This window comes from Vidua chalybeata, chromosome 4 (assembly GCF_026979565.1).
Source record: "Vidua chalybeata isolate OUT-0048 chromosome 4, bVidCha1 merged haplotype, whole genome shotgun sequence".
Classification (NCBI taxonomy): Eukaryota; Metazoa; Chordata; class Aves; order Passeriformes; family Viduidae; genus Vidua; species Vidua chalybeata.
The window spans coordinates 58,101,064-58,123,217 of NC_071533.1; the positions used below are offsets into that span (position 1 = coordinate 58,101,064).

The window sequence follows — 22,154 nt, forward strand, 5'->3', positions numbered from 1 at the left end:
GGTCTTTATCCTGTTGGATAACACAGCTTCAGTCTAACAGGGGATTTCATTGCTCATGGTCTTCCCTCATTCTGATTTACTTTTATCACAGTCTAAAGCTTGTAAACCTTTGACTCCTGTTTACAAATAGACAGACTGGATAATATTAGCAAATATAAACAGTCCTCGCCATGAAAATCCTATTTTAAACACAGATTTTTTAAAGACCAATTTTATCTCTACCATCTGTAGCTAGTTAAAATTCCAATTGTTTTTTCTTAAAAAGGAATTGGATAGTAAGCATGAGGTACATTAAAGCTAATATAAACTGTAGCCTTTTATTAGGAGTTTAGAAAATAATCTAATAGAGACCTGGGTTATCTGCAGCCTTGAGATAATGCTGAAAAAGCAATGGTGCTTTCAGTTCTCATAGGTGATTTTTTTTCTTCTTTTAAACTCTATGATATATTTTTCTAACATTTATGCTCAAACTTGCATTTGTTTATCTTCAAATAATTTGTTAGATGAATGCCAGATCCTTAGTTGACATTTTAATTAATCTAGAATCAGTCAGTTTATTTTTATTTGGCCCAAGCTGGAATAAGGAGTTATATAAACTAAGGATACAGTCAGTCTCTCTCTGCAAAAACCTGTGTACCAATTTAAAATGTAACTATCCCTCTTCAGTTTGTTGCTGCCATTCTGTCTGTCTGCTGGGGCTCCCTTAGTTTGTAGATTTGCCACCTCCATAAGCTGTTTAACCCATCTGGCACTGCATTAAATCATTAGCATTCTTTGCTATCCAGTACTGCAGTACTGTTGTGTAGGGGAAAGTAAGAGCCAGCAGGGTAAGGGAAGGCTTCCTTGTGGTAAATGACTGCCCAAGGCACAGTGCAATGTAACCCATTCCTGAGCTCCTTGGACCCACCAGATTCAGCTGTTTGAGCTCTGGGCTTGGTGTGGCTGCAGGCACGCATTCCCCCACTGCCTCTTCTGCAGATGTGGCCACCTTGAGCAGGAGATCTCAGGTGGCAACTTCATAAGGCACCTCATCAGGATTCACCAGACGTATTTGTCAAAAGTTTAGGATTCTGGCATGGCTGATGCATCATCCTTTCCTTTTGACCACTTTGCAACTGGGGCAGGTGAAACCGATTTTTATCCATTGCCGTTGTCTGCTAGGTGAATGGGAGCCAAAGAACTAAAAGTATCCAGATGGGTGCTTGTGCTGGTCTAATTAAATCAGTTTTGAAACATCTCTTTAGGCTGTGGACAGATGTTCTGTTTGTAGAGAGCTGTGCCAGATGAAGATTACAAGCCACACTGCTGGAGGTTATTGCCCTCGCAGGTCTGCTGGCACAGCCATCCCAGATCCTCTTCAGCTTCAACAGGGTGCAGACATGCACTTAGGGGTGGTGACGGGAGAGGTCACTACCTGCCTGCCCACACTGGCCTCCTGGGCACTCAGTCAGCTCTGCTGAGTGCTCCAAATGCATCTCCTGGCCTCTTTCAGTCAAAATTAGTCCAGTGGGAATAACAGAGCTCTTGTCGCTCTGTTTGTTGTGTCTGTCAGGGAGTGGAGAGCCCTAACTAGCCAGGGGACATGTGGGAACACAGGGGACAGGCTGGGGTTGGCACAGCTGGATCTGGAGGAGGCCATCTATTTGCAGCTTTCCTATGCTGGGGTGGGAGCAGGAACCTGTCCCACTGGCCTCTGGCTGAGGAGTTTTGGAGAATGGCAGGGACTCAATGTCTTTGGGCTGCTCATTTACCAAGGTTTGGCATTGGCTTGAGCTAGGGCTGTGGGGATGCTGAAGGATTGTCAAAGGCAGTCCAATCCAAACACGGAAGCTTTTCTCATCAAGCTGTTATATTTTTACCAAATGTGTTAATGTGTGTACAGACAAAGTATGAAACAATGTTGACCAAGTCTGGTGAGCTGCTTAGCTTCACTGGGCCAAAATTATCTCAGCAGACAGTACTGGACTTTCTATGTAACACAAAGGTCAACTGTGAGAAATAAACACATTTGCTTATTGCTTTTTGTATCTTAAACTCTATCTGCATTAAGAACTATCATATTTCTTCTCATGACTACTCTCAGAATGTGTTTGGTTAAAAGCAACTTAAATCCCTAACAAAATGCATCTTCCATTAAAATGTAGGAAAAATGTTAATATTGCTTATGGTGCTGTCTGGCTTTCTTTAATGCTGAGATGCACTTTTAAATTAAGCATAAATGGTGCAGTCCTTCTTCACTGCCCTTGCTAGAGAATTATTTCTTTTGATTGTTCTTTTAAAGATCATGGCTATATGCAGAAATCAGTCCCTATCTGTGTTTTTTGAGAAATTAATCAAAAAGATGGCTGAAAATAACCCCAGATCTAACTCCCATCCCTGAGGTCCTCTCTGAGAGCTGATTGTCCTCCCTGAAGGTCTCCATCCCAGTGGAGAAGCCAGCTCCCTTCTCCAAGGCACCTTGTTGTGTCCTTCTCCTCAGGAAACAAATTAGTAATATTCTGTGTATATTGGTTGCTTCCTCAGTCCCCTCAGTTTCCTTCCCACTCTCCAAGCAGTGAAGAAAGTGTTCCCTATTCCACAGAAACACAGCATATATCTAAGCTGAGAGCAGTCCTGAGAATATCCATTTACCTATCTCTTTTTTCCGACCATTTCTTACTGCAGCTTTCCAGAGTTTTAGCAGCTCACAGCCATCCAAGTGAAGCAGCAGCAACAGGAGTAGCAAAAGAAAAAGAGGCACAAGCAGCCCTAAGCAGGGCAGGGGCTGTCAAGAGTAGGATTTGCGGTGGCGCTGGTGCTGGGTGGCACACTGGGGCAGAGCCAGGCATCTGATTTTCTCAGCCACTAGATGGCACAAAAAATGCTGCTGTAGCATCAGCTTGTTCCTGGAAAATTACTTAAGCGTCAGGCTCATGCTGCGGTTAAAGGGGATCCTTATGTCCCTTTAATTCAAAGGCACATTTTAATGTTTCTCTTAGATGCCAGAATGTATTGGTTGGAGTCATCCTGTCGAGTGGAAATTAATCTTAACAGCAAAATCCAACTTCAAATATCAAGCGCTGCTGGAGTCAGTGCCATTCACAGGTGGAGAGTAACACAGCAGAAGATGAGGGGAAGGGAGGTTGCTCTGCTAATTGCATTACAGGACCAGGCACTAAGAAAAATCATCAGTTCTTGTCCTAGTGCTGATAACAATTCTCTTTTTAGCTTTGGGCAAATCACATAATCCTCTCAATTTCTCTACTTCCATATGGAGGGCAATGATTTCCTGCCCTGCAGGGATACCAGAGGAGTTAATTAATACTCATAAAGCACAAACAGAGAGAAGAAAAACACAACTATTGTAAGCTAATTGCAAGGGAGAGATGTCCTGGTCCATCCTGCAATTGCTGAGACTGTGATAGTTATAATATGATGATAGAGTATGGATAAATAGAAAAAATAATGAAAGAAATACTTTGTTTTTGTTGTTGTTGTGTTGGCAGTGTAACTCAGAAATTTCACGTTGAGTGAAAACAGCCTCACTGCTGCTCTCCAAAGCCCTCTGAGTCAAAGAAAGAGCCTGATGCTGAGGGACAGTGACTTGCATGACCTGGCCCCCACCCACACTCCAGCTTGCCTCCAGCTGAGGGAAGGAAGCTTTGGTGCAGTTGTTAATTTGTAATTAAAGCTAGTTACTCAAAGTGCTTTGCAGCCGCTGTGAAAGGTAACCAGCTCTGTGAAAGGAGTTGGTGCTAGACTTCTCAGTACAAGAGACACATGCAGCTCCTGAAGCAGGTCCAGAGGAAGGAAGCAAAGATGATAAAGGGATTGGAGCATCTCTCTTCTGAGGACAAGCCTGTTCAGCCTTGAGAAGAGATGACTGGGAGGGGACCTCATCAATGTCTATCAGTGTCTGAAGGGAGGGTGCTAGGAGGATGGAGCCAGGCTCTGCTCAGTGCTGCCAAACAATAGGGCAAGATGCAACAAGCAGAAATTGATGGCCAGGAAGTTCCACCTGAATATGAGGAAGAATTTCAGTACTGTGCAAGTGACCGAGTGCCAGAACAGATTGCCCAGAGAGGCTGTGGTCAAAGTAGTCTGGACACAATCCTGAATAATGTGCTCCAGGGAATCCCGGTTAAGCAGAGGGGTTGGACTGGAGGACCTCCCTTCCACACCCATTCTGTGATTCTGTAACATCTCTTGTACATCCTCAGGATCAAGACCTTTGATGATTTTACCACTGAAATATGCAATCTGATCATGATGGCTTCTGATAGCCCAGACCATAAACTAAGACATTTCTGAACACTATTGGGAGCTAAGTGAAAAGCATAAGGATTCCATTGTAAATTATTAGCAACTGGGAAAATCTCACCACAGCAGTTGGTATGACTGTTGTGTTCGTGAGGTAACATATTTCCTTTTCTCTTTATTGAGTGTAGTGGATATGGATCTAGGAGAGACAAAAGATTTTACAGGGTACACAGGGAACTACTTTTCATCATTTACAAAGAAAGGGTTTAAAGGTTCAGATAAGGACAGTACTGAAAAAAGAGAATTTGGCATGATGTCCCTGAGAAAACAAAGAACAATTATATTCAAGCATACTTCATGCACTGATTTTACTGCCAATGAAAAGAGACTGACCGTGTCTTCCCATAATCATAGAGGGTATTTATGGCATAAATGTAATTTTTGGTTTATCTGAAACTGAGTTTTATCAGCTGTCCTTTAGCAAGCTGAGAAATCAGGCTGTGAATGAGAGAGACATGAAAACTGTCAGACCAATACAAACCCAACAAAACAAATGATTACTGATTGGACTTCAAGAAAGCTGAAAAAAACTATTTTTATATAAAAAAAGAAGACACTGAAGTGCTGTCACTGCAGTGCCAAACTGATTTCTAATCACTCACAAGAGTATTGTCTTTGTTTTTCCAGTGATAAATTTAGTTTTTCCGCTTGTCCCAACTGCACATTTTAGTGATGATCTTGGAGATTTTTCAATTTCCATTAAAGATTTTAAAGAGTAAATAAAGAGATCTTGGCAACCAAGATCTCTGTGGGAGAGCGAATGCAGTAGATAGAAGATGTTTTAGATAGAAGGGGTTTATCTGTTTCTCTCTGAAGCCATACTGTGCCCAGGTGATGCAAGCACTGCACAGCCTCAGGAGTATCCAGCAGTCCTTCACACGGACCAGCAGATCAGGAGATATTTCATTAGCTTGTTTCCTGGCTCTGCTCCTGCTGTGTTGCCCTGTGCCTGGGTCTCCCTGGCTGAGATTCATTACCCTTTGGAAAGCAGGGGTCGTATGGCAGCCCCTGTCCCCTATAGTGATGAGCCTACTGCGTATGTGCAGGGTCAGCAAAACCAGCACGTGCTGTAAAACCTGCCAGCCCAAGGTAGGACACATCTGCAGTGTTCATATACCAGGAGACTGCTGAGAAGGCCCTGGGTCTTCTGTAGGAGCCTGCTGTGGTAGAGGAGCTGTGGCAGGAGGGAGACAAGGAGCAAGAAAATGCTGGTGCTGCCTCGAGGGCCATTGCACAGTCCCTTTGGGAGTGGACTGAGTCAGGCTGATGCAGGCATTTAATTATGCTGCCATTTAATTATCCCCAGAGCTGAATGCCCTGCTCTGGAAAACAGTATCTTGAGTTCCAGCTTTGAATGTTAGTATTATAATCATAATCCTTTGGAACCCATGGCTTGCCCTCCCTCATAGCCAGGTCTTGCTCCCATTCACCAAGTGAGTACAGTGCTCTCCTTCTGGCCAGAGACTGTGTGAGGCAGTTAGCCATCATGGGAACCTGCAGAAAGTGTTTTATTATCCTAAAAAAACCCCTTAATATAGGAAATACGGTAACACACCTGGCAACAGTACTGACTTCTAGCTCTTAGCACCATTTTCTTCCAAATAACTAGCCTTCAGATACTGGGTGTTTTTAATCTACCTGGTATGTTGCTTCTCCTCTAAATGGATCAAGATGCATCTCAAACAATAATAAAGCAATAGCAAATTTTAGATCATTTTAGTTTAAAAAAAATACCAAGATGGGATTGAAAGTTAGAGAAATTAAATGAAAGGGAAGAAAAACACCATAAAGAAGCACAAGCACTTGACAAACAGCTATTAGACTTGAGAGATGCCCTTATTCTTGCTGCTCAGGGAATGGACTTATTTTTCCCACGAAGAACATTCACAATACCTTATTTAGTAATATTTCAAGAAGCTTTTTTAGCATCTGGCATTGAGTGCAGTTGTTGCAATGCTCTGGCAGCATGCTACACTGTACAGCAAATGCATTAGCATATTACAGAAATGAAAATAAATTGGAGAAGACTCATGAAATCTTCAGTGCAAGGTGCAGCTCCTGTTATGTCCAGCTCCATGGAGGATTCATGCTGTAATGCTATTCTGCTTTCTACTCCTATGAGAGCACAGGCACTTTTTCAATTTTTTTTTTTTTAAGGTGAAAGGGTCATCAACTTCAAGTCCATTGTACATTTTGCAATGCATCGCTAAGTGGGGGTAGTGATGGGAATCAAGTGATACAGGGCACTGGTGTGGTTTATAAGATTATGCAAGCTATAAGGACAGAACCTGACTTGGATCAGATGTGCAGTATTTTATGAATCATCTTTAATGGCATGGGTAGAATTGGATAGAGCCTAATAATAGACCTAGAACATTTTTCTATTTGAGTTTGCTACAAAAATTGCCATGCAACTGATCTTTAAGTGAAACAGTTTTCCTTAACAGTTTTTAAATACCATCCTGGATGATGTTAACAAGGTCAAAGCAGAGATTCAATAATTATTATCAACATTTCTTATAACAGGCTAAAATATTCTTTTCATAAAGGAGATGGATAAAATGAATTTGGTTCATGGCATAATTTTTGGGTGTTATATTTTTTTTTCCTTCAAAACTTTACATTAAATGTTTTCAAATACAATAATGCATTCTGGAGTTAAAAAGGCAAGACTAGAAAGTCTAAGCTGACAGCAAAGTACTATGACAAATAAAATGAGAAGTGTAGAATGCTTCGCAAAGTTCACTAAAGACTTTGCAATTGCTTCCCATTTTTATGGCCAAGATATACAACGAATGCAGCAATAATCACAGAAGACCAAAAGAGAGTGTATGGAAGTAATGAAGCAAGAAAATGCACTTTTAAATAATTCTCAGTAAATGCCATTGTTATTGAACTCTTAATCAGCATTCAGATAGGTTTTAACACACTGTGTATATTGTCCATGTCCACTGGGATGTGATGTACAATCAGTGGAGCCAACTATATTCTCATTGGCACTGGTGCAAATCCAGAGGAACTCCTCAGACTATATCAAGGTAATTTCCAGTTTTCCAAGCAGTAACCAAATAGAAATTGGTCCATGTTCCTTGATTCTCTCTTATGCTCCTTTACATTGATTCTCCTCTACACTCATAAATAAGTCAACAAAAACATCATGCCCACTGCATTTTCTCCACTTTTTAACAGGACAAAAAAATAGCACCACAATGTTTTTCCTCATGTACCTTCTTAGCAGACCACCCGTCAGTGTGAGAATTACAGACTACTACCAGCCTCAAGGATCCTAGGAAAAATTAAACTGGTTGGTCTGGGGGGCGGAGGAAGCATAACTCTGAAATCTGAAGACATCTGCTTTCCAAAGGAATGCCTGGGGGTGTGGGAAGTGACACAAAAGTGTTTGATCATGGTCAGCCCTAAAGTAAGGAGTGTGATAGAGAAAGATGTGAAATAAGAAGAAACTCTCATTGGAGGCCTCCAAGGGCCAGGAACTGGGGTAAATGAAGTGGCAGAAGCAGGAACTGTTGTTCAGAATTACAAAAACCAAGTCCTATTCTGGCCAAGCCCCATTTGTCTGTCTCCAATTCTGCTGTCCAATTTGCACCTTGCTGTGTTTTAGTGTGACAGTGCATATAAAGACAGCAGGCTGGGGATAGCTAAACTCTCCTTTTCCCCATCAGTGAAACACTCAGGAATCTGATATACAAGTGGTTAATTTATCTTATTTCACAGTAAACACTCCGCCTTCATTGGGCATCTATGGAGTAGCCTCACCATTGCCCCGCTGTGCGAGTGGACACGCAGTGGTGCCCAGGAGGAGTGTGGTGGGTAAGACACACAGGAGGGAAAGCACAGTCCAGATGTGAATCAGACCCTACAGGAACAGCATGACTGAGCAGCTGCAGGCAGACATGGACCTTTTTGCTGTGGATTTCATTACCGTGGATCTGCTCCGCTGTCAGCAACTGGTAATGGCAAAGCAAAGATGCTGTTAAAGCCCAGACCTGGTAGAAGAGCTTTGCATTCCTAAATGATTGAATCAACAAGCAGAGCATAAGCCCCATAGGCAACAAGCCTGGCACAATGTTTATTTTTACTGTGTGAATTAAAGCACTGGAATGTCCTGAATTAATTCCAGAAGAGTTAACACTCTCACACCTCACAGCCTGGCCAGGAACCCAGTGCTGTGGGTACAGGCTGTATCCTCATTTTCTTTATATTTCAGTTACCAAAACAGACATGTCTTTCTAACCTTTTTTAGCTCAGCATTCCTTTGGAGCCTTCTTCAATTATTGTTCCCATACCTCTTCTCCTTCCCTTTCCTTGTCTATTCCTGTTCCTAGAAACTTTCCCTTCTCCACTGTGGCTGAGACCCACTGCCACCCAGCTTATGGCCCTGACTGGGCCCCTAGCCTGCTGCAAGTGGGTCCATGTGAGCTCAGATGAACAATTTCTTCTTCCAGTCTTCATCACTTGGTTGTTCACTTGGGGAAACATTGCCTTGCACCACCTTCAGAGACAGAGGCACTGTTTTTGCTGCTCAGAGCAGAGCTAAGCAGCTGACAGACACATGAGAAGCCATTGCACTGACAAAAGGCAGCACTGCTGGCAGCTTCCTGGAAGCTCCCTGGAAGAGTTCAGAGAAAGTGGGAAATGTTTGTAAAAACAAAACTTATTTACTATAATCTGCTTTTACTTATCTTCTAAAATATGTGCTCTTTAACCAAGACTCACCCTAACCAAGATCCCACTGCTGAGCAACCACAGTCACCTTTTCTCATGCAGCTGTTGAAACTTTTGCAAGATGGTAGGACAGACCATGTTGTATTTTATGATGGGTTTTCTTATACTCCTTTCTGATGAAAAAACTAAGAGGCTACTACTGGAAAACTCCTTAAGTTTTATGACTTTTCCAAGACCTGCTGTCACAGTGTTCATTTTTTTCCAGTCAACACCACTTTGGCAAGTGAACAGATTAAGACAAGTCCTGCTGCCCTGTAGACATCCACATTTCTTCTTTATCCCATATGTTTTCTTCAAAATGTTCCAGTTCTTTTTCTAAAATCGATTTTGCATCTCCAGCCTAGTCAGGGACTTTTATAACAACTTCTATTTGATGAGACAAGATGGTTGAAGAAGGAAAGAAGTGTTTTTTCAGGAAGCAAGACAAAAACTGAAACAGCTGACTCAAGGGCACAGAGGAGCTTCCTGACAATGAAAAGCTTGAAAATGGGTACTCATTCTGTAGCTGTGCCATAAAACATTTCCTTTGTTCAGAGAAGCAATAAAGCGCCACAACTGTGAACTCATCATAACCTCAGTTTAAATTTTAAATGTATATCTTTTAAAGAAAAAAAAAACACACACACAAGCATCTTCTTTTACCATTCACTAACCATGGGCACAGTTTGCCTCTCATAAGTAAGCAAGAATTGACATTTCTGTAGTTTTTCTGAGAACCATTACTCAGCAGTATAACCCCATCTCAGCCACCACCACAGATCTGTAGCAAGCAGGCAAATTTATTCATTAGATTTTTCCTATGTTTATTAACAGCCCGGCTCAGAAAAAGAGTCAGTGACAAAAACCATCTGGAATAAACATAATGGAAAACAAACAATGTAATATATTCCATCACTCCAGCCTAATTGCACTGTTTGGTGCAAATGCAAGTGACAATTTACAAGCCAAACTCTTATTAAAGGGAAAAATGAGCTGTGCAGGGAAGCACAAATCAAAGTAACTAATCAACACAGGCAACACATTCAGGGATTTAAGAGCCAAGGTACGGCAGTCTTTTATTCCTCTTTGTTTTCAATTTGGGAAACCTGCTGTGATGTTGCAGTACATTATACATTATATATCTACTTATGCAACACTGGGGAGAAGCATGCCTTTGACTGTTGTCAGAGGCACCAGCTACATGTTGTCATTTTTCACCAGCTACAGCCTGTGACTTTTGTGTTTAAACAGTTCTTTTCCTATCACTTAAGCTGGGAGCAAGCCACACTGTTCGAGGCACTAGTTTTCTTTTAACATATAATAAAAACTTTTAGCATATAATAAAAAATTGGAATCCAGATAAGGTTAGAAAAGGTTCGAGTTAACTAAAAGCAATGCCAATTTGATCTAAAACAAGTTCTTATTGAGTGAATTGGTCCAGCAAGAGAAAAAGGAAATTCCCTTCCATGCAAGAATCTGAACAGCACATGGCTGCTGGCCATGACCTGTTTCAGCTTCGAAGCTGGAACTGACTCATTGGATGCATCTGGCATCCCCTGGGAAGCAAGAGAAAACCCTGGCAGCAATAAAGAAAAGATGGTAAAAGCCCTCTGAAACAGAAATCAGCCAAACATCCTGTCTGCACTGGAGCATCATCTTCAAGAACGACATTAGGCACCTGCACGAAAACTGAGCCCTCAAAGTCATAACGCTGCTATAATATGTAACACACTGTTAGTTTAGGGAAAGTACTCCCATGACCTGCAAAATACCAGCTGAGAGCAACAAGGAAAACATTTAAGACCTCATTACAGCAAGGGGCAACCATCTAGCATTACAGTGAAATCAGTATGAGTAAATATGCCCACAGCCTTGACTGCAGAAGTGTGGGTCATAACTTCCATAAATGTAGCAAGATATGATTTATAAAATCCTGCTTGGATCAATTCTCTCATTGATGAGATGCTGACGAAGTTTAATTTCAGTCTTTTTGTGAGAAAAAAAAGAGAGTGAGCAAGGGCTTCACTGAGGAGAAAAGATGTCAAAAGGCCCATATGCTGCTTTATCTGCCACAAGGAGGAAGACCACAGTCATCACCATCCCATGTGCAGAGGTGCCTCTCTGGACTTTCACATCCTTCCCTTGTCTGCAAGGAGCCAGGATCCTTCCACATTTTGGAAATGGCCTTGTAGCTCAAAGAGAGATTGTCTTGGAAACAGCATTTATCAATGAGAAGGCATTTCATATTTTTCTCTGAACTGATATTTTTCTGGAACAGGGTCTAGTGCTCTGTTTCAGGGTCCAGTAGGCCCTGAAACATATCTTGTTCTCAACCATTAGGTAGCCATATTCTGAATAAGAAGTCTGATAATGTGCAAACTTTTGCCATAGCTCATGTCTATAAAAAAATATCCATATCTTAGTTTCTGCACGTGCTGTTTTCAGAAAGAAATGTTGACATTTGAAGAGGTGGTATCTTAGATATGTCCACAGTGGGGTGTTTATTTAAGTGCAAAGTCAGAGAAATACACCCCTGAGAATTCTAAAATTTCAGTACTTCAGAAAAGTAAAAAAATTTATTGCCAGCTAGCTGTACATCCATCTCTCCAGAGCATCCTTTCATCATCTTATTAGCATGCAAATCAAGATGACATAGCTATTGCTGACTAATTTCAAATATTCTATTTACAGCATAAATGCACTGTTGGGAAGGTCTTTGGCAACACCTTCCAGGCATCTCTGCATGCTGTTGACCTGAAACTGTAATTTTTTTCAACTAGGAAGATAATTGTGAGGATGACTTTTCTCCTCATGTGCTGAGTTCATGTCTATTCTTAAAAAATATTATAATTGAGTCACTTGTCAAACCCCACAGGTGTGGACTTCATTTATGTCTCTCATCTTCTAACTACTACCATTTAAGCAGAAATCCCCAAAAGTTGTAGTTGTTTTTTCTCTCATTTCCAGTTAAGTTACAGGAATTAGGTAATGTTCAAAAGTGGGTATAAATAAAAGAAGGATGACTCCACATATGTAGATTAAAAAATTCGAGGATTATTCTGCCCACCTGGGATGCTCAGACATTCATTTTGTTGCTCTCTTGAGCCCTGAAGAATTTTTGTAATCCTCCAGGATTCCCTTTTTCCTCTGAGGGAGGCGATTCAGAGGACATGCTGATGACCGTGTACTCCATCATGCACTGAGGCAGTGATCTGGGCATGCTAGCAGTGCCCTTGTTGTTGCAACCATGTGAAACTGAATCTGGTTCCTGATTGTCACCAAAAAAACCCCAAACAGTCCCAATGCTTTCTTTTGACTCCCTGCACTGTCACCTTTGCCCACATGCTCCATCACATACTTTCATTGTTGTCAAGGATCTAAACTACTAATAAGTTCCAAAATCAATTTGTGGTGAACATTAACATTTTTCTCAGTGTTTTAAAAGGACTTCACAGGGACAAGGTAGCCAAGATAACTGAGCTATCTCAATGAACTATCTATCAACCGCCCCTCAAGGCAGAAACTACTTGCTAGAGTATTAGCTGATAAACAAAAACAGAGATGACATTCAAAGAAAAAAATTGGTTTACTTATCACTTGTTCTGCTTCAACATTGTTTTCGAAAAAGCTGGATGCAGATCTTGCATGAATGTAATTGCAGATTTCAGGACATAACTTGAAAGCCACAGAGGAAACCTTACAAATACAACTGTATTAATTCTCTCTGGAATATGAATGCTGGCAGATTTCCCTCCCCTTCTCCCTTTCTCCTTTACTTTTTTTCCCCAGCTACATTTAAGATATCAAGTTTATAAGTTACTTCACTGAAGTTCAGAAATGGGCAGCCACTCAAAAAAAAGTTGCACAAACAAACATCAGTTGACAACAAAGGTTGATGGTATTTGTTCCTGCAGATTCACAGCAAAAAGTCCATGTTCCCATTGCAACCCTCCATTGCAGCAGCTTGCTTAGAGCAGCTTCCAGACTTGGAAGCAGGTTCCAGCTTTCCATCTGCAGACTGGAATGTCACTGCACTGCTTCCTTCCCTTCCAAGAGCTTTTCCACTACAGGCAGCACAGTTCTGGTAACTGCTCTGAGCTCTCCACGCTGGTCATCTGGGGAAATTTTGCTACTTATGGTCCTTCATGGTGGTCAGTTTTGCTGATTATCTGCTACGGCACCTAGACTGAGAGCTTTCTAGCAGGTTTGGAGGTTTGGGTTTTTTTACCTCTGAACCTATAGGAAAGCTGCAGGCACACAGCACTACGGAAAGGATTAAAAGCTGTTTTCTTTCCTTCTTTACAAAAAAACTGCGTATCTATGGGTGGCCATGGATGGACACATATTTCCAGAATTCAGGAAAACTACCTTCAGTTTACTGCATTTTCACAGAGTTTTAGTAGGATCTCAGCTCTACAGGCATTGAGTCATGCCTCAGTCCTCAGGTCTGTAAGCCTGAGACGTGGTTGGCAAAATAAATATATGTGTGCTGAAGTGTTGTACCAGAGCAGTAAGGGATAGTAGGGCTTCACAGAGAGAAAAAGGGATTGAGATAGACACCAGAGAGGTCTAAGTCTATCACACATCAGATTGCAACCTCTTCATATTGCAAGGATTTATTCGGGAGAGCCACTCTGAGTTAGGCTGCTGTCAAGTAGCAAAATACTGCCTCTGGTTTTTGAAGTATTTGAACATTTCCAATCCTAAAATAATTAGAATTGTCAGAAAGACAGTCCATCAATCAGAAACTTTCACAACTCCTTCTCATTTGTGTGTAGATTCCTAAACCTGAAAACCTGATATTGTCAAATAATATACTAAAATAGAACACCTCAATAATTTTCCTTTTTCTTTTTATTTTTCTTTCTTTCTTTTTTTTTTCTTTCTTTTTTTTTCTTTTTTTTTTTTTAACTCTACAGTATTGGATAGAAAAGAGATTTTAAAACTTTCAAAGGAGAACTGGAGGAAATGTTCTCTTTTGTCAAGCTACTGGATTTGTCAGTCTACTGTTGTTTTGAGTAATGACCTGTCCCAGAAGATGTCTGGGTGTGGAAACCATCAGGAAATGCATAGCATTAGGCGGTAATTAAGTACAAGGCAGTAATTAAAGCATCCCTTAGCCCTGGGCATCAGATTTCAAAGGTCAAAAGCCTTCATGCTTTGCTTACATGTGGGTGACTTCACTTGTACCTGCAGAGATGGGGATTAGCCACTGAAATCCAAACATGTGGACAGTTGGGTTCACCAGCTGTGCTGGGGCATTCTGTCCCCATCAGGCCCCTTCTCCATCCCAAGCCTTCTCTACCACAAAGGCTGAACAGCAGCCATGGAGCTCTGGAGAGGCTGATTGGAGGAAAACCTCTATTCTGGAAGAGCCTGGCATTAGGACATTCTGTATCCTGAAGAAGGGAGAAAGGAAAAGGTTTCAAGAAGAATTGGAGAAAGATGGAAAAAAGAGAGGGAAAGAGCATGTCCTGCATCACCACTGAGATCTTTCAGCACCCCCTCAGCACCAGGAGCCCTCAACAGTCACATTCCTTCTCAAAGAGGGAGGCAAAAGCTCCAAAGTGTGGTTGAAATGAGGCATTTCTCTTTTTCCAAGTCAGGCTGGTGCAGTAGTTATAAGCACTGATAACATCTCTTATGTCATTATAACTAATAAAGCCTTTGACAATATGTGCAATAATCCATTCTTAAGATCAGCTAAGTAAAGTTTAAACAGTTTGCATGTCACACGTTGTCTTAGGTGATTTCTTTAAAAAACAAACTTCAGGACTGAAAATCAGGCAGAGACAGAAAAGAACATTTTAGACCAGTAAATTAATATCTAATAGCAAACCATTTGGATGAAATCTGTTTGTATGATTTTTTTTCTTTGAAAGAAAAAGAGTTATTTTCTTATTTCAGATCTCTTCTTTCTATTTGCATTTCCAAATTTATTCCTGATTTAAGATCTTATTTTCTTAGATTCGCCACTCACCACTCTCCTGAAAATGAAAGTTTAGAGTAAGAAAGGTCAAAAGATTTTGTTCAGTTGTTTCCATAGACACTGCATTATTTCCTCTGGGAAGTTGTGCAAGAGGAAGCTTTCAGCCTGCTCACAGAATACAGCAGAGTGAAAATGCAATTCACAGCCAGGGCAGCTCCTTTGGCTGTTTTTGTTGCTTGTTCTCTTTGAGCTCACATCAGCAGAGCATTTCACAGTTTGTTTCAAGCTTGAAAACACAAGCTGAATAATTAGATGAAAATATCTCATAACAAATAATCCTGAAAAATATGTCGTTTATTGGTTTGTGAGCTAGGAAGCGACATCAAGCATCCAGACATGGATACTTTTCATTTAGTGCATCAGTTCTGCATAGTAAGACAGAGTGCATTCCTCACAATAAAATATACACAAAGTATTTAAAGATGTTCAAATTCAAAGCCAGAACCATCTGCTTATCACTGACATCTGTTGCTTCAAAGCAAAGGACTATATGAAAGATTCAGAAAGCTTTAGAACTCAAAAGATGCATTTGCTAAGAGAACACATGAATGTACATAAATTCAAAAACTATAAACTGCTGTTTTCTCCCTGGAGTGTGGTTGCACCAGCTAGGTATAAGAGAGTTTTGTATTGCAAAGAAAACAGCTTCTACCCATCTCTGTGCTGAAAATTAAACTTTTTCTCATTCTCCAAACACTCTTGAAAAGCAATATCATCTTCTTCCATCATCGGAGGTTTGACTTCCATGCCAGCCCCATTCACCTCTGACTTGCTCCTGCCAGTGCACCTTCAAGGTGTGATCCTAATTACCCTGAAAACTTCTTTCTCCAGAGACTTTCCCTGTCTTTGCTGAGGGAGGTGACTCCCCAGGTTTCCTGGAAGCAGCAAACTGCATCTCCCAGCCCAGCAGGTCTATTAATTTTGTTGCTGTTTTGGCACCCAGGTCTGACTGCCTGGCTGACAGCAAGGAGGGCCTTCTCATGGCCTTCAAAGAATTGTGGGCATTTCCCTTAATGGACATCACCCCTCTCCCCATGCAGATCCTGTACTGCCACGGAAATGAAGGGCAAGAGGATGGGAGAGGAGAGAGGCTGGGAGATGTGGTAGAGGTATTTATTCAGGGCAGCATCCATGTTCCTCTGAGCACCTGATGGAAGAGGTGATTGCAGTGGCATATCTGCAATAAATAAAGTTGGGTTGGGTACGTGTGAGTATGTGACAGGGTTAAAGGGTTGGAGGGAAGGGTTTGCTCCTTTCAGACATGTGTGCCTGGAGGAAAGGGCCTGTTCAAAGTTATTGGGAACTGGGGGAAAGCGTGAGCCAAATAGAACATGCAAAGTCATGGGGATCAGATGCTTTTTGGATAAGGAATGCAAGGAGCTAGAGATTCTCTGAACAGGAAGACACTGAGAATTCTGAGTGCATAAAATTTCTGTCTCAGGGTACTACCACCTGTACCTAGTCAGTGAATCTCATATAGCTTCCATTTATTTATCCCCATGTCTACATTTTGGCAGCAATCAAAATGGCAGGGAGGACTTCACAGACAAGAAGAGAAATCTGGCATTTCAACAGCTCTCTGCTAGGCCTTTTGATGCCAAAAGTACATGAACTACATAGAAAACAAGGAAATATTTTATGACTTTAAGTTACATTGTGAAGCTGAGAGAAAGGTGATCCACCCCCTGCCATAAGCTCCAGATAACCACAGAGAAAGTGAGAAATTTAAATACGAGCATTAACATAATGTTACATTTTATAGAGCAATCAAAATATTTTGTCTGTTATTTAATATTCCTCTTAGTCACATAATCTGTGCCTCCTTGAACCTCACTATAAAGCACAAAAAATTTCACAAGACCACAAGTTCAACATGAGGGTTACATACCACTTTTGGGTTCACTGACAACACTTTATAAACTACTTTTATGCTCTTTGTTTTCACAGCCTTTTCGTTTCCCTGCCAGCTTCTTATTGTCCTTGAAATAAATCAGAGAAATCAGAAAGGTCTCTGTGCTGATCACAAACAGAGAACAGAAATGATTCAGAAACAGAATGGAAAAGTGATCAGAAAAGCAAACAGAACCCGCCTGAGGCACTACATTCTGCTCTTTACAAGACTCACAAGCAAAACAAGGTAAGATATTTAATTATTGTGCTGACATACATACATTATTCAAAGAGACAGCAGGATAGCAACATTACTAGTATTAGGAAATTCATCTAAAATTTATATTATCTCAGCGTTTTTATGAGGCAGGAGAATATACAAAATTTGTTTAAACAAAATAAAGCCCTTTACTTACATGGCTTGCAAAAGTTTGCAGCAGCTGGAGCCTCTGGCTTGCGCTTTCTGCAAATATTGTCCCTTGTTGAAAGCCTCCTAACTCTGACACTGGAGACAGCACATAGCTCACGAGTGCTTTGGATTGATAAATCCTTTAAAAATGCTCTCAGATGTTTCTTTATCTGTGGTGCACACTGACAGTAGACTGCAAAGCAGAAAGCCTGTCTGGTGCTACGAGGAAAGAGTTCCCTCTCTACTGAATCCAAAGAAAAGGAGTCCTTGACCTCAACAACTAGAATAAATCTCCTGTATCTGCTGGCTCTTTCCTGAATGCATACTTGAGCAGTAACATAAGAGCGAGCGGCGGGAGCGCAGGAGCTGTGGCATGTGTGCGCTGCGCCGGGAGGGCACGAGAGCAGTGCTGCTAGCACAGGCACAGCAAAACCCAAACACAGTGCTTGCTTCTGGCTTTTAATTTGTTCACATATTTTAAAAATAAAACAAAGATGACAGGCTTCTCTATTTCAGTTCGTGGGTCCCAAGTGGCAGCACTCTCAAGCTCTGTCCCCTCTGCTGAGGTTCCTTGTGTTCCAGATGAAGTCGCTGCTGGCTTTCTATTTCAAACCTCAATTTTCTGAGAATCTCTCTGTATCCCAGCCAGGAAATGCAACCCATACTGAAGTTTAGCATTTTGATATCATAAATGCAATGAATTACCTGAAAGCAAAATGAGTGGTTTTCAGATTTTTTTTTTTCTCCTTCAAAAGAAAGATCTGTTTACTACTTTTTTCCCCTCTCTTTCTTCCCTTTTCTCTACTTAAACTTACTAAATTTCATAAAAACAAACATAGCTTTTGCAACAAGTCCTTGGTAGAACAACTAGTGAGACAAAGAAGAAAGGTACAAAGATATTGTAGCTGAAGAAAGGTAAATGTAAGGTTTCAGGAAAAAAAATCCCTGCTCCACCTTAAAATTACATCTTCAAGACTAAAGACAATAGTTTAAACATAGTCATATAATTCTCAGGCGCCAAGGACAGAGGTTTTATGGAGAAGATGAAAAAAAGCAATATTAAAGGAGCAGCAAAGATAAGAAAGGAAATCAAAGTCCTCATTCATTCCATTGTATTCATTTGCAAAAGAGGAAAAAAGAGAATTAAGCTTAAAGTCCAGAATCAAACTTTAAAATATTGTAAATTCAATTTTCATGGCTTTATGAAAAGTAAAGATAAAAGAAACAAACAAAAAAGCCCTCAAAACTTCTAAGAAGCATTTTGAGCTTAAGGAAATAATAGTTTTTAATGAAAAATGAACAAATGATCTCTTTTTTTATTCTCTTGTGTGAACAATGGACTTGAAAAAATTCCCTACACGTTTTATATGTGTTTTATCAATGTTTTTCTTGAACCTAAAGACTTGGGTTCAGCTTTTATTGTTGCTTTTTCTTCTTTGTAGCTTTATTATGACGCTAAAACACAAGTATAACTTTGAAGTTGTTTATAAGTAATTAAATTGCCTTTCTGCATTGTAGCTGACTAGTAGCAGTGATATATTTTGTTGAATGAGAGACACCTCGGTTTCAATTTAGTTTCCATTTATAACCATTTCCTTTGTTGAAAACTGAAACAATAAGTTCACAGTAAATTAATTTTGGCTCCTTTCAGCTCTTCTTGTTGTTTTCACTTTTCCTTTCTCCACTAACTGTTTCAAAATATGAGGCACTATCAAACCATGTATCTTGAATTTCAAAATATTTGCTGGGGTTTTTTTTAATTTAAATACATGTTTGAAATCTATTGCTTTATTGCTCAGCCATGCTGGGGTGAGCCTGTTGTCAGCTGCCATGCAGGACCTCTTCCTCCACTGCTAAACCATCGGCGAGGACGCGTCTTCTCCCTCTGCCCCAGCTCATCTTTTCTATTTTTAGAAAATAGCTGGCATTTTTGACTTTCAGTCTTTTTTTATGATGTTGGAGACCCTGTGACCTGGTGTGTAGGAGCAAGGCTTGGCACAGAGACTGCTCGCACACGCCCAGGTTGCAGGCAGCAGTCCCGCGAGTGGGGCGTATCGGGATCCTGTCCAGCTTTCCGTCCATAACTACAAGGGGCTTAACTTCAAAAACTGCCTGGGACCTATGACCTGCTGCTCTGTGAAGTGTTTTGAGACAAGCAGAATATATACCTAACTTCTGAGGGCTGAACTGAGTTCAGTTCAGTAGGGACATCTAAACCACAGTACTAATTTGAGCACCATTTAATAATTACTCCCAGGCATGACTTAGTTTCTGCCCCGGGGATTTGGCTTTTGACTAAGGAAGCAACAAGCCATTGGGCAGTGCACTTGCAGCCCCTGGGAATGGATGATGTCATTTATTCCCAGCCCAGTTCAGGCACACCACAACTGTGTAAGCACTGCAAGCCTCTGGGTGCTTCATTCTACTGCAGCCCTGTGCAATGTTGCCTCACAACTGGAGGCAGCTGGTCATTGCAAATGTCATTTGCCTTACTGGATATTATTGTACATGCATTCACAGATGTTCATGCAGAGTTAAGAAAACAGTTCCCAACATAAGGGTCGCAGTTACAACTGCAATTGTGAATGTGAACACAGAAGCCTTCCCAGGACCCCATGAGCTGTAACACAGATAGAAAAGTACAAGACTCGTAGGGTGAAGTCTGTGTCATGATCAACCACATCAAAAACATAAGAATATTTTTTCTTTTTTTCTTTTTTTTTTCCCAGGGAAGTGTAGATCCTTACATATAAATTAGTGTCCTATGTTTCTCATTTATCTTTCCACCCAAGAGATGGGTTGAGCTGTGCTGCCTGCAGGCTGGGAGCGCTGCTCTGCTGGCATGACACTGTGGTTATCTCTGAGACCCTGAGAAAGTAGGTCCCCAGCTGTGATGTAACACAATCTATTAAACTGCTTTGATCAGACCTTGGAAATTGTCTAATTTTACTCACTGCTTAAAAAAAAACCAAAAAAACAAAAAAACAACTCTCTTTTTATATATATGTTTTTTATATATATATATATATCCCAGTAGCTATTATTTCCAATGTCAGTGTACAGGGGTTTTACAAAGCCCACACTTTATTACTTCATGAGAGATACCACATAGAGAGTCCATAGGAACCACAAGGCTTAATTTTGCTATCTCATGTAAAGGCTGAGCAATAAGGACTGAAACACTGATGCAGTGGTGATGTAAGATGAAATGGCAGATAAATGTGAACTAGAGAGCATATTCCCCAATGTGGTGTGTCGCCCTGATTTTTAAGATTTTTCTAAAGCCTTCTGAGTTTACATTCTTGTAGAGAACTTTCTTACACTGTAAACAACATATTGTTTTGCATTCCTTCATAGAGGCGGAGAAATTTGATGTACAGGTAGTTTGTCCAGTGTTGTTGGAGAGGTGGCACGTTCACCCTCCAATCCACTGGCACCTTTTGAGTACTATAAATGATTGGAGTCAGAGGAAATAGTCTCTTCATCATGACCATAGCTGTGGTGTGTCGTTTTTCTTTGCATCATCTGGTGACAGTGGTGAACTTTCATTATCTTTAGGTAGCTAATCTGGAGATGAACCTGCCATTGCTTGGCTCCATGGAAGTCCAGTTCTACCTAAGGCTACCTACACTCTTTCTAGGATGAGCCTGGGGCCACAAGTACCAAAGTGCTTTTGGTGGAGGCATCAAGCTGCCCTGAATGGGTTCAGTCCATGGCTTGATCAGTCCCTGATGGAGGTGGGCTGTGTCCTGCAGCACTACTATGTCCGTGTGCACTCTGGTCCCAGTGGTCCAAGGGGATGTATTTGCAGAGGAGCAGCAATAGAACAGAGTCACAGGGGTAATTTGGGGTGGAAGGGACATTTTGTGTTCATCTCATCCAACATCTGCTTAAAGCAGGTCTAATCAGCTGGCAGCTATGTCTTCAGTGATCACTATTATTCAGAGGTTTCCATTCCATACAGCACACCTGACCCCCATTACTTCCAAGAGCAAGATGACACAGTGATTATGATCCAGAGGGATTTTGCATCTTTTATCCTAGATAATTACAAACTTGTGGTTATTGCCAAAGCTGATCACCCAGTTATTTGATTATACTTATTTGGCATGGAAGCCAAAACATTGTACCTCATTTTACAGATGTGGACCTAGGGCACAAGGATGACAATTGCCAGAGATTACAATCTGTGTAATCTCAGAGTAAGAAACTGAGTGGTCATTTCTCAGGGCTACCATTCTACATGCTGTCAGCTCTCTGTGCATTCCTGCTATTAGTTGTTAATAGTCACCTTGCTATTACAGATAATTTTTTGAAGCAAGGGGCAAAGTAAGACAGCACTTATAAGATGCCAGCTATGTAATGGGTTCCAGTGCTGAGGCTGAAAGTGGGGGAAAATGAAAAATGCCAACACTGCTGCTGTACATGTGGTAGGCAGCTGTACTAGGGATCATAAAATGAATGATTCTCCTTAGAAAACAGCCCTTCTGACAGTCTAAAATGGGATCCAAATTAAAAAAATCTGGTTCTGGAAATGAGGAAAGATCCCCATGGTCTTTATTGCTGTCAGCGAGAATTCATATCATAATGATCAAAAACTGTATGAAGATGAGTATTGCTGTAACTTGTTTAAATTGAAGGCCTAGAAAAATATACTTAAGACACCTGCAATCAATTTTAATTTTGAAATTCAGTTCAAACATAAGGAGGGCTTGGGAAGAATTGAAAGGCAAGATAATATTTTCTTGAAAGACAAGAATGCTTATATTTAAATGAGTGGCTCATAAGCATGGCACTCATATTTTGATCTCACATCTAGATTTTGGTGAGTAATGCTATTTTATA

General features: G+C 40.9%; 1 protein-coding gene across 2 annotated transcripts in view; it reads right to left on the reverse strand.

The window, feature by feature from the left end:
* Positions 1 to 17,554, reverse strand: part of C1QTNF7 (C1q and TNF related 7) — a 35,536-nt gene extending 17,982 nt beyond the window's left edge. For both annotated transcript variants that reach the window (XM_053940760.1, XM_053940759.1), the window contains exon 1: positions 17,317 to 17,554. The gene's annotated coding sequence lies outside the window, so the exon portion shown is untranslated. The remainder of the gene's footprint in view (positions 1 to 17,316) is intronic.
* Positions 17,555 to 22,154: the final 4,600 nt, after the last annotated feature.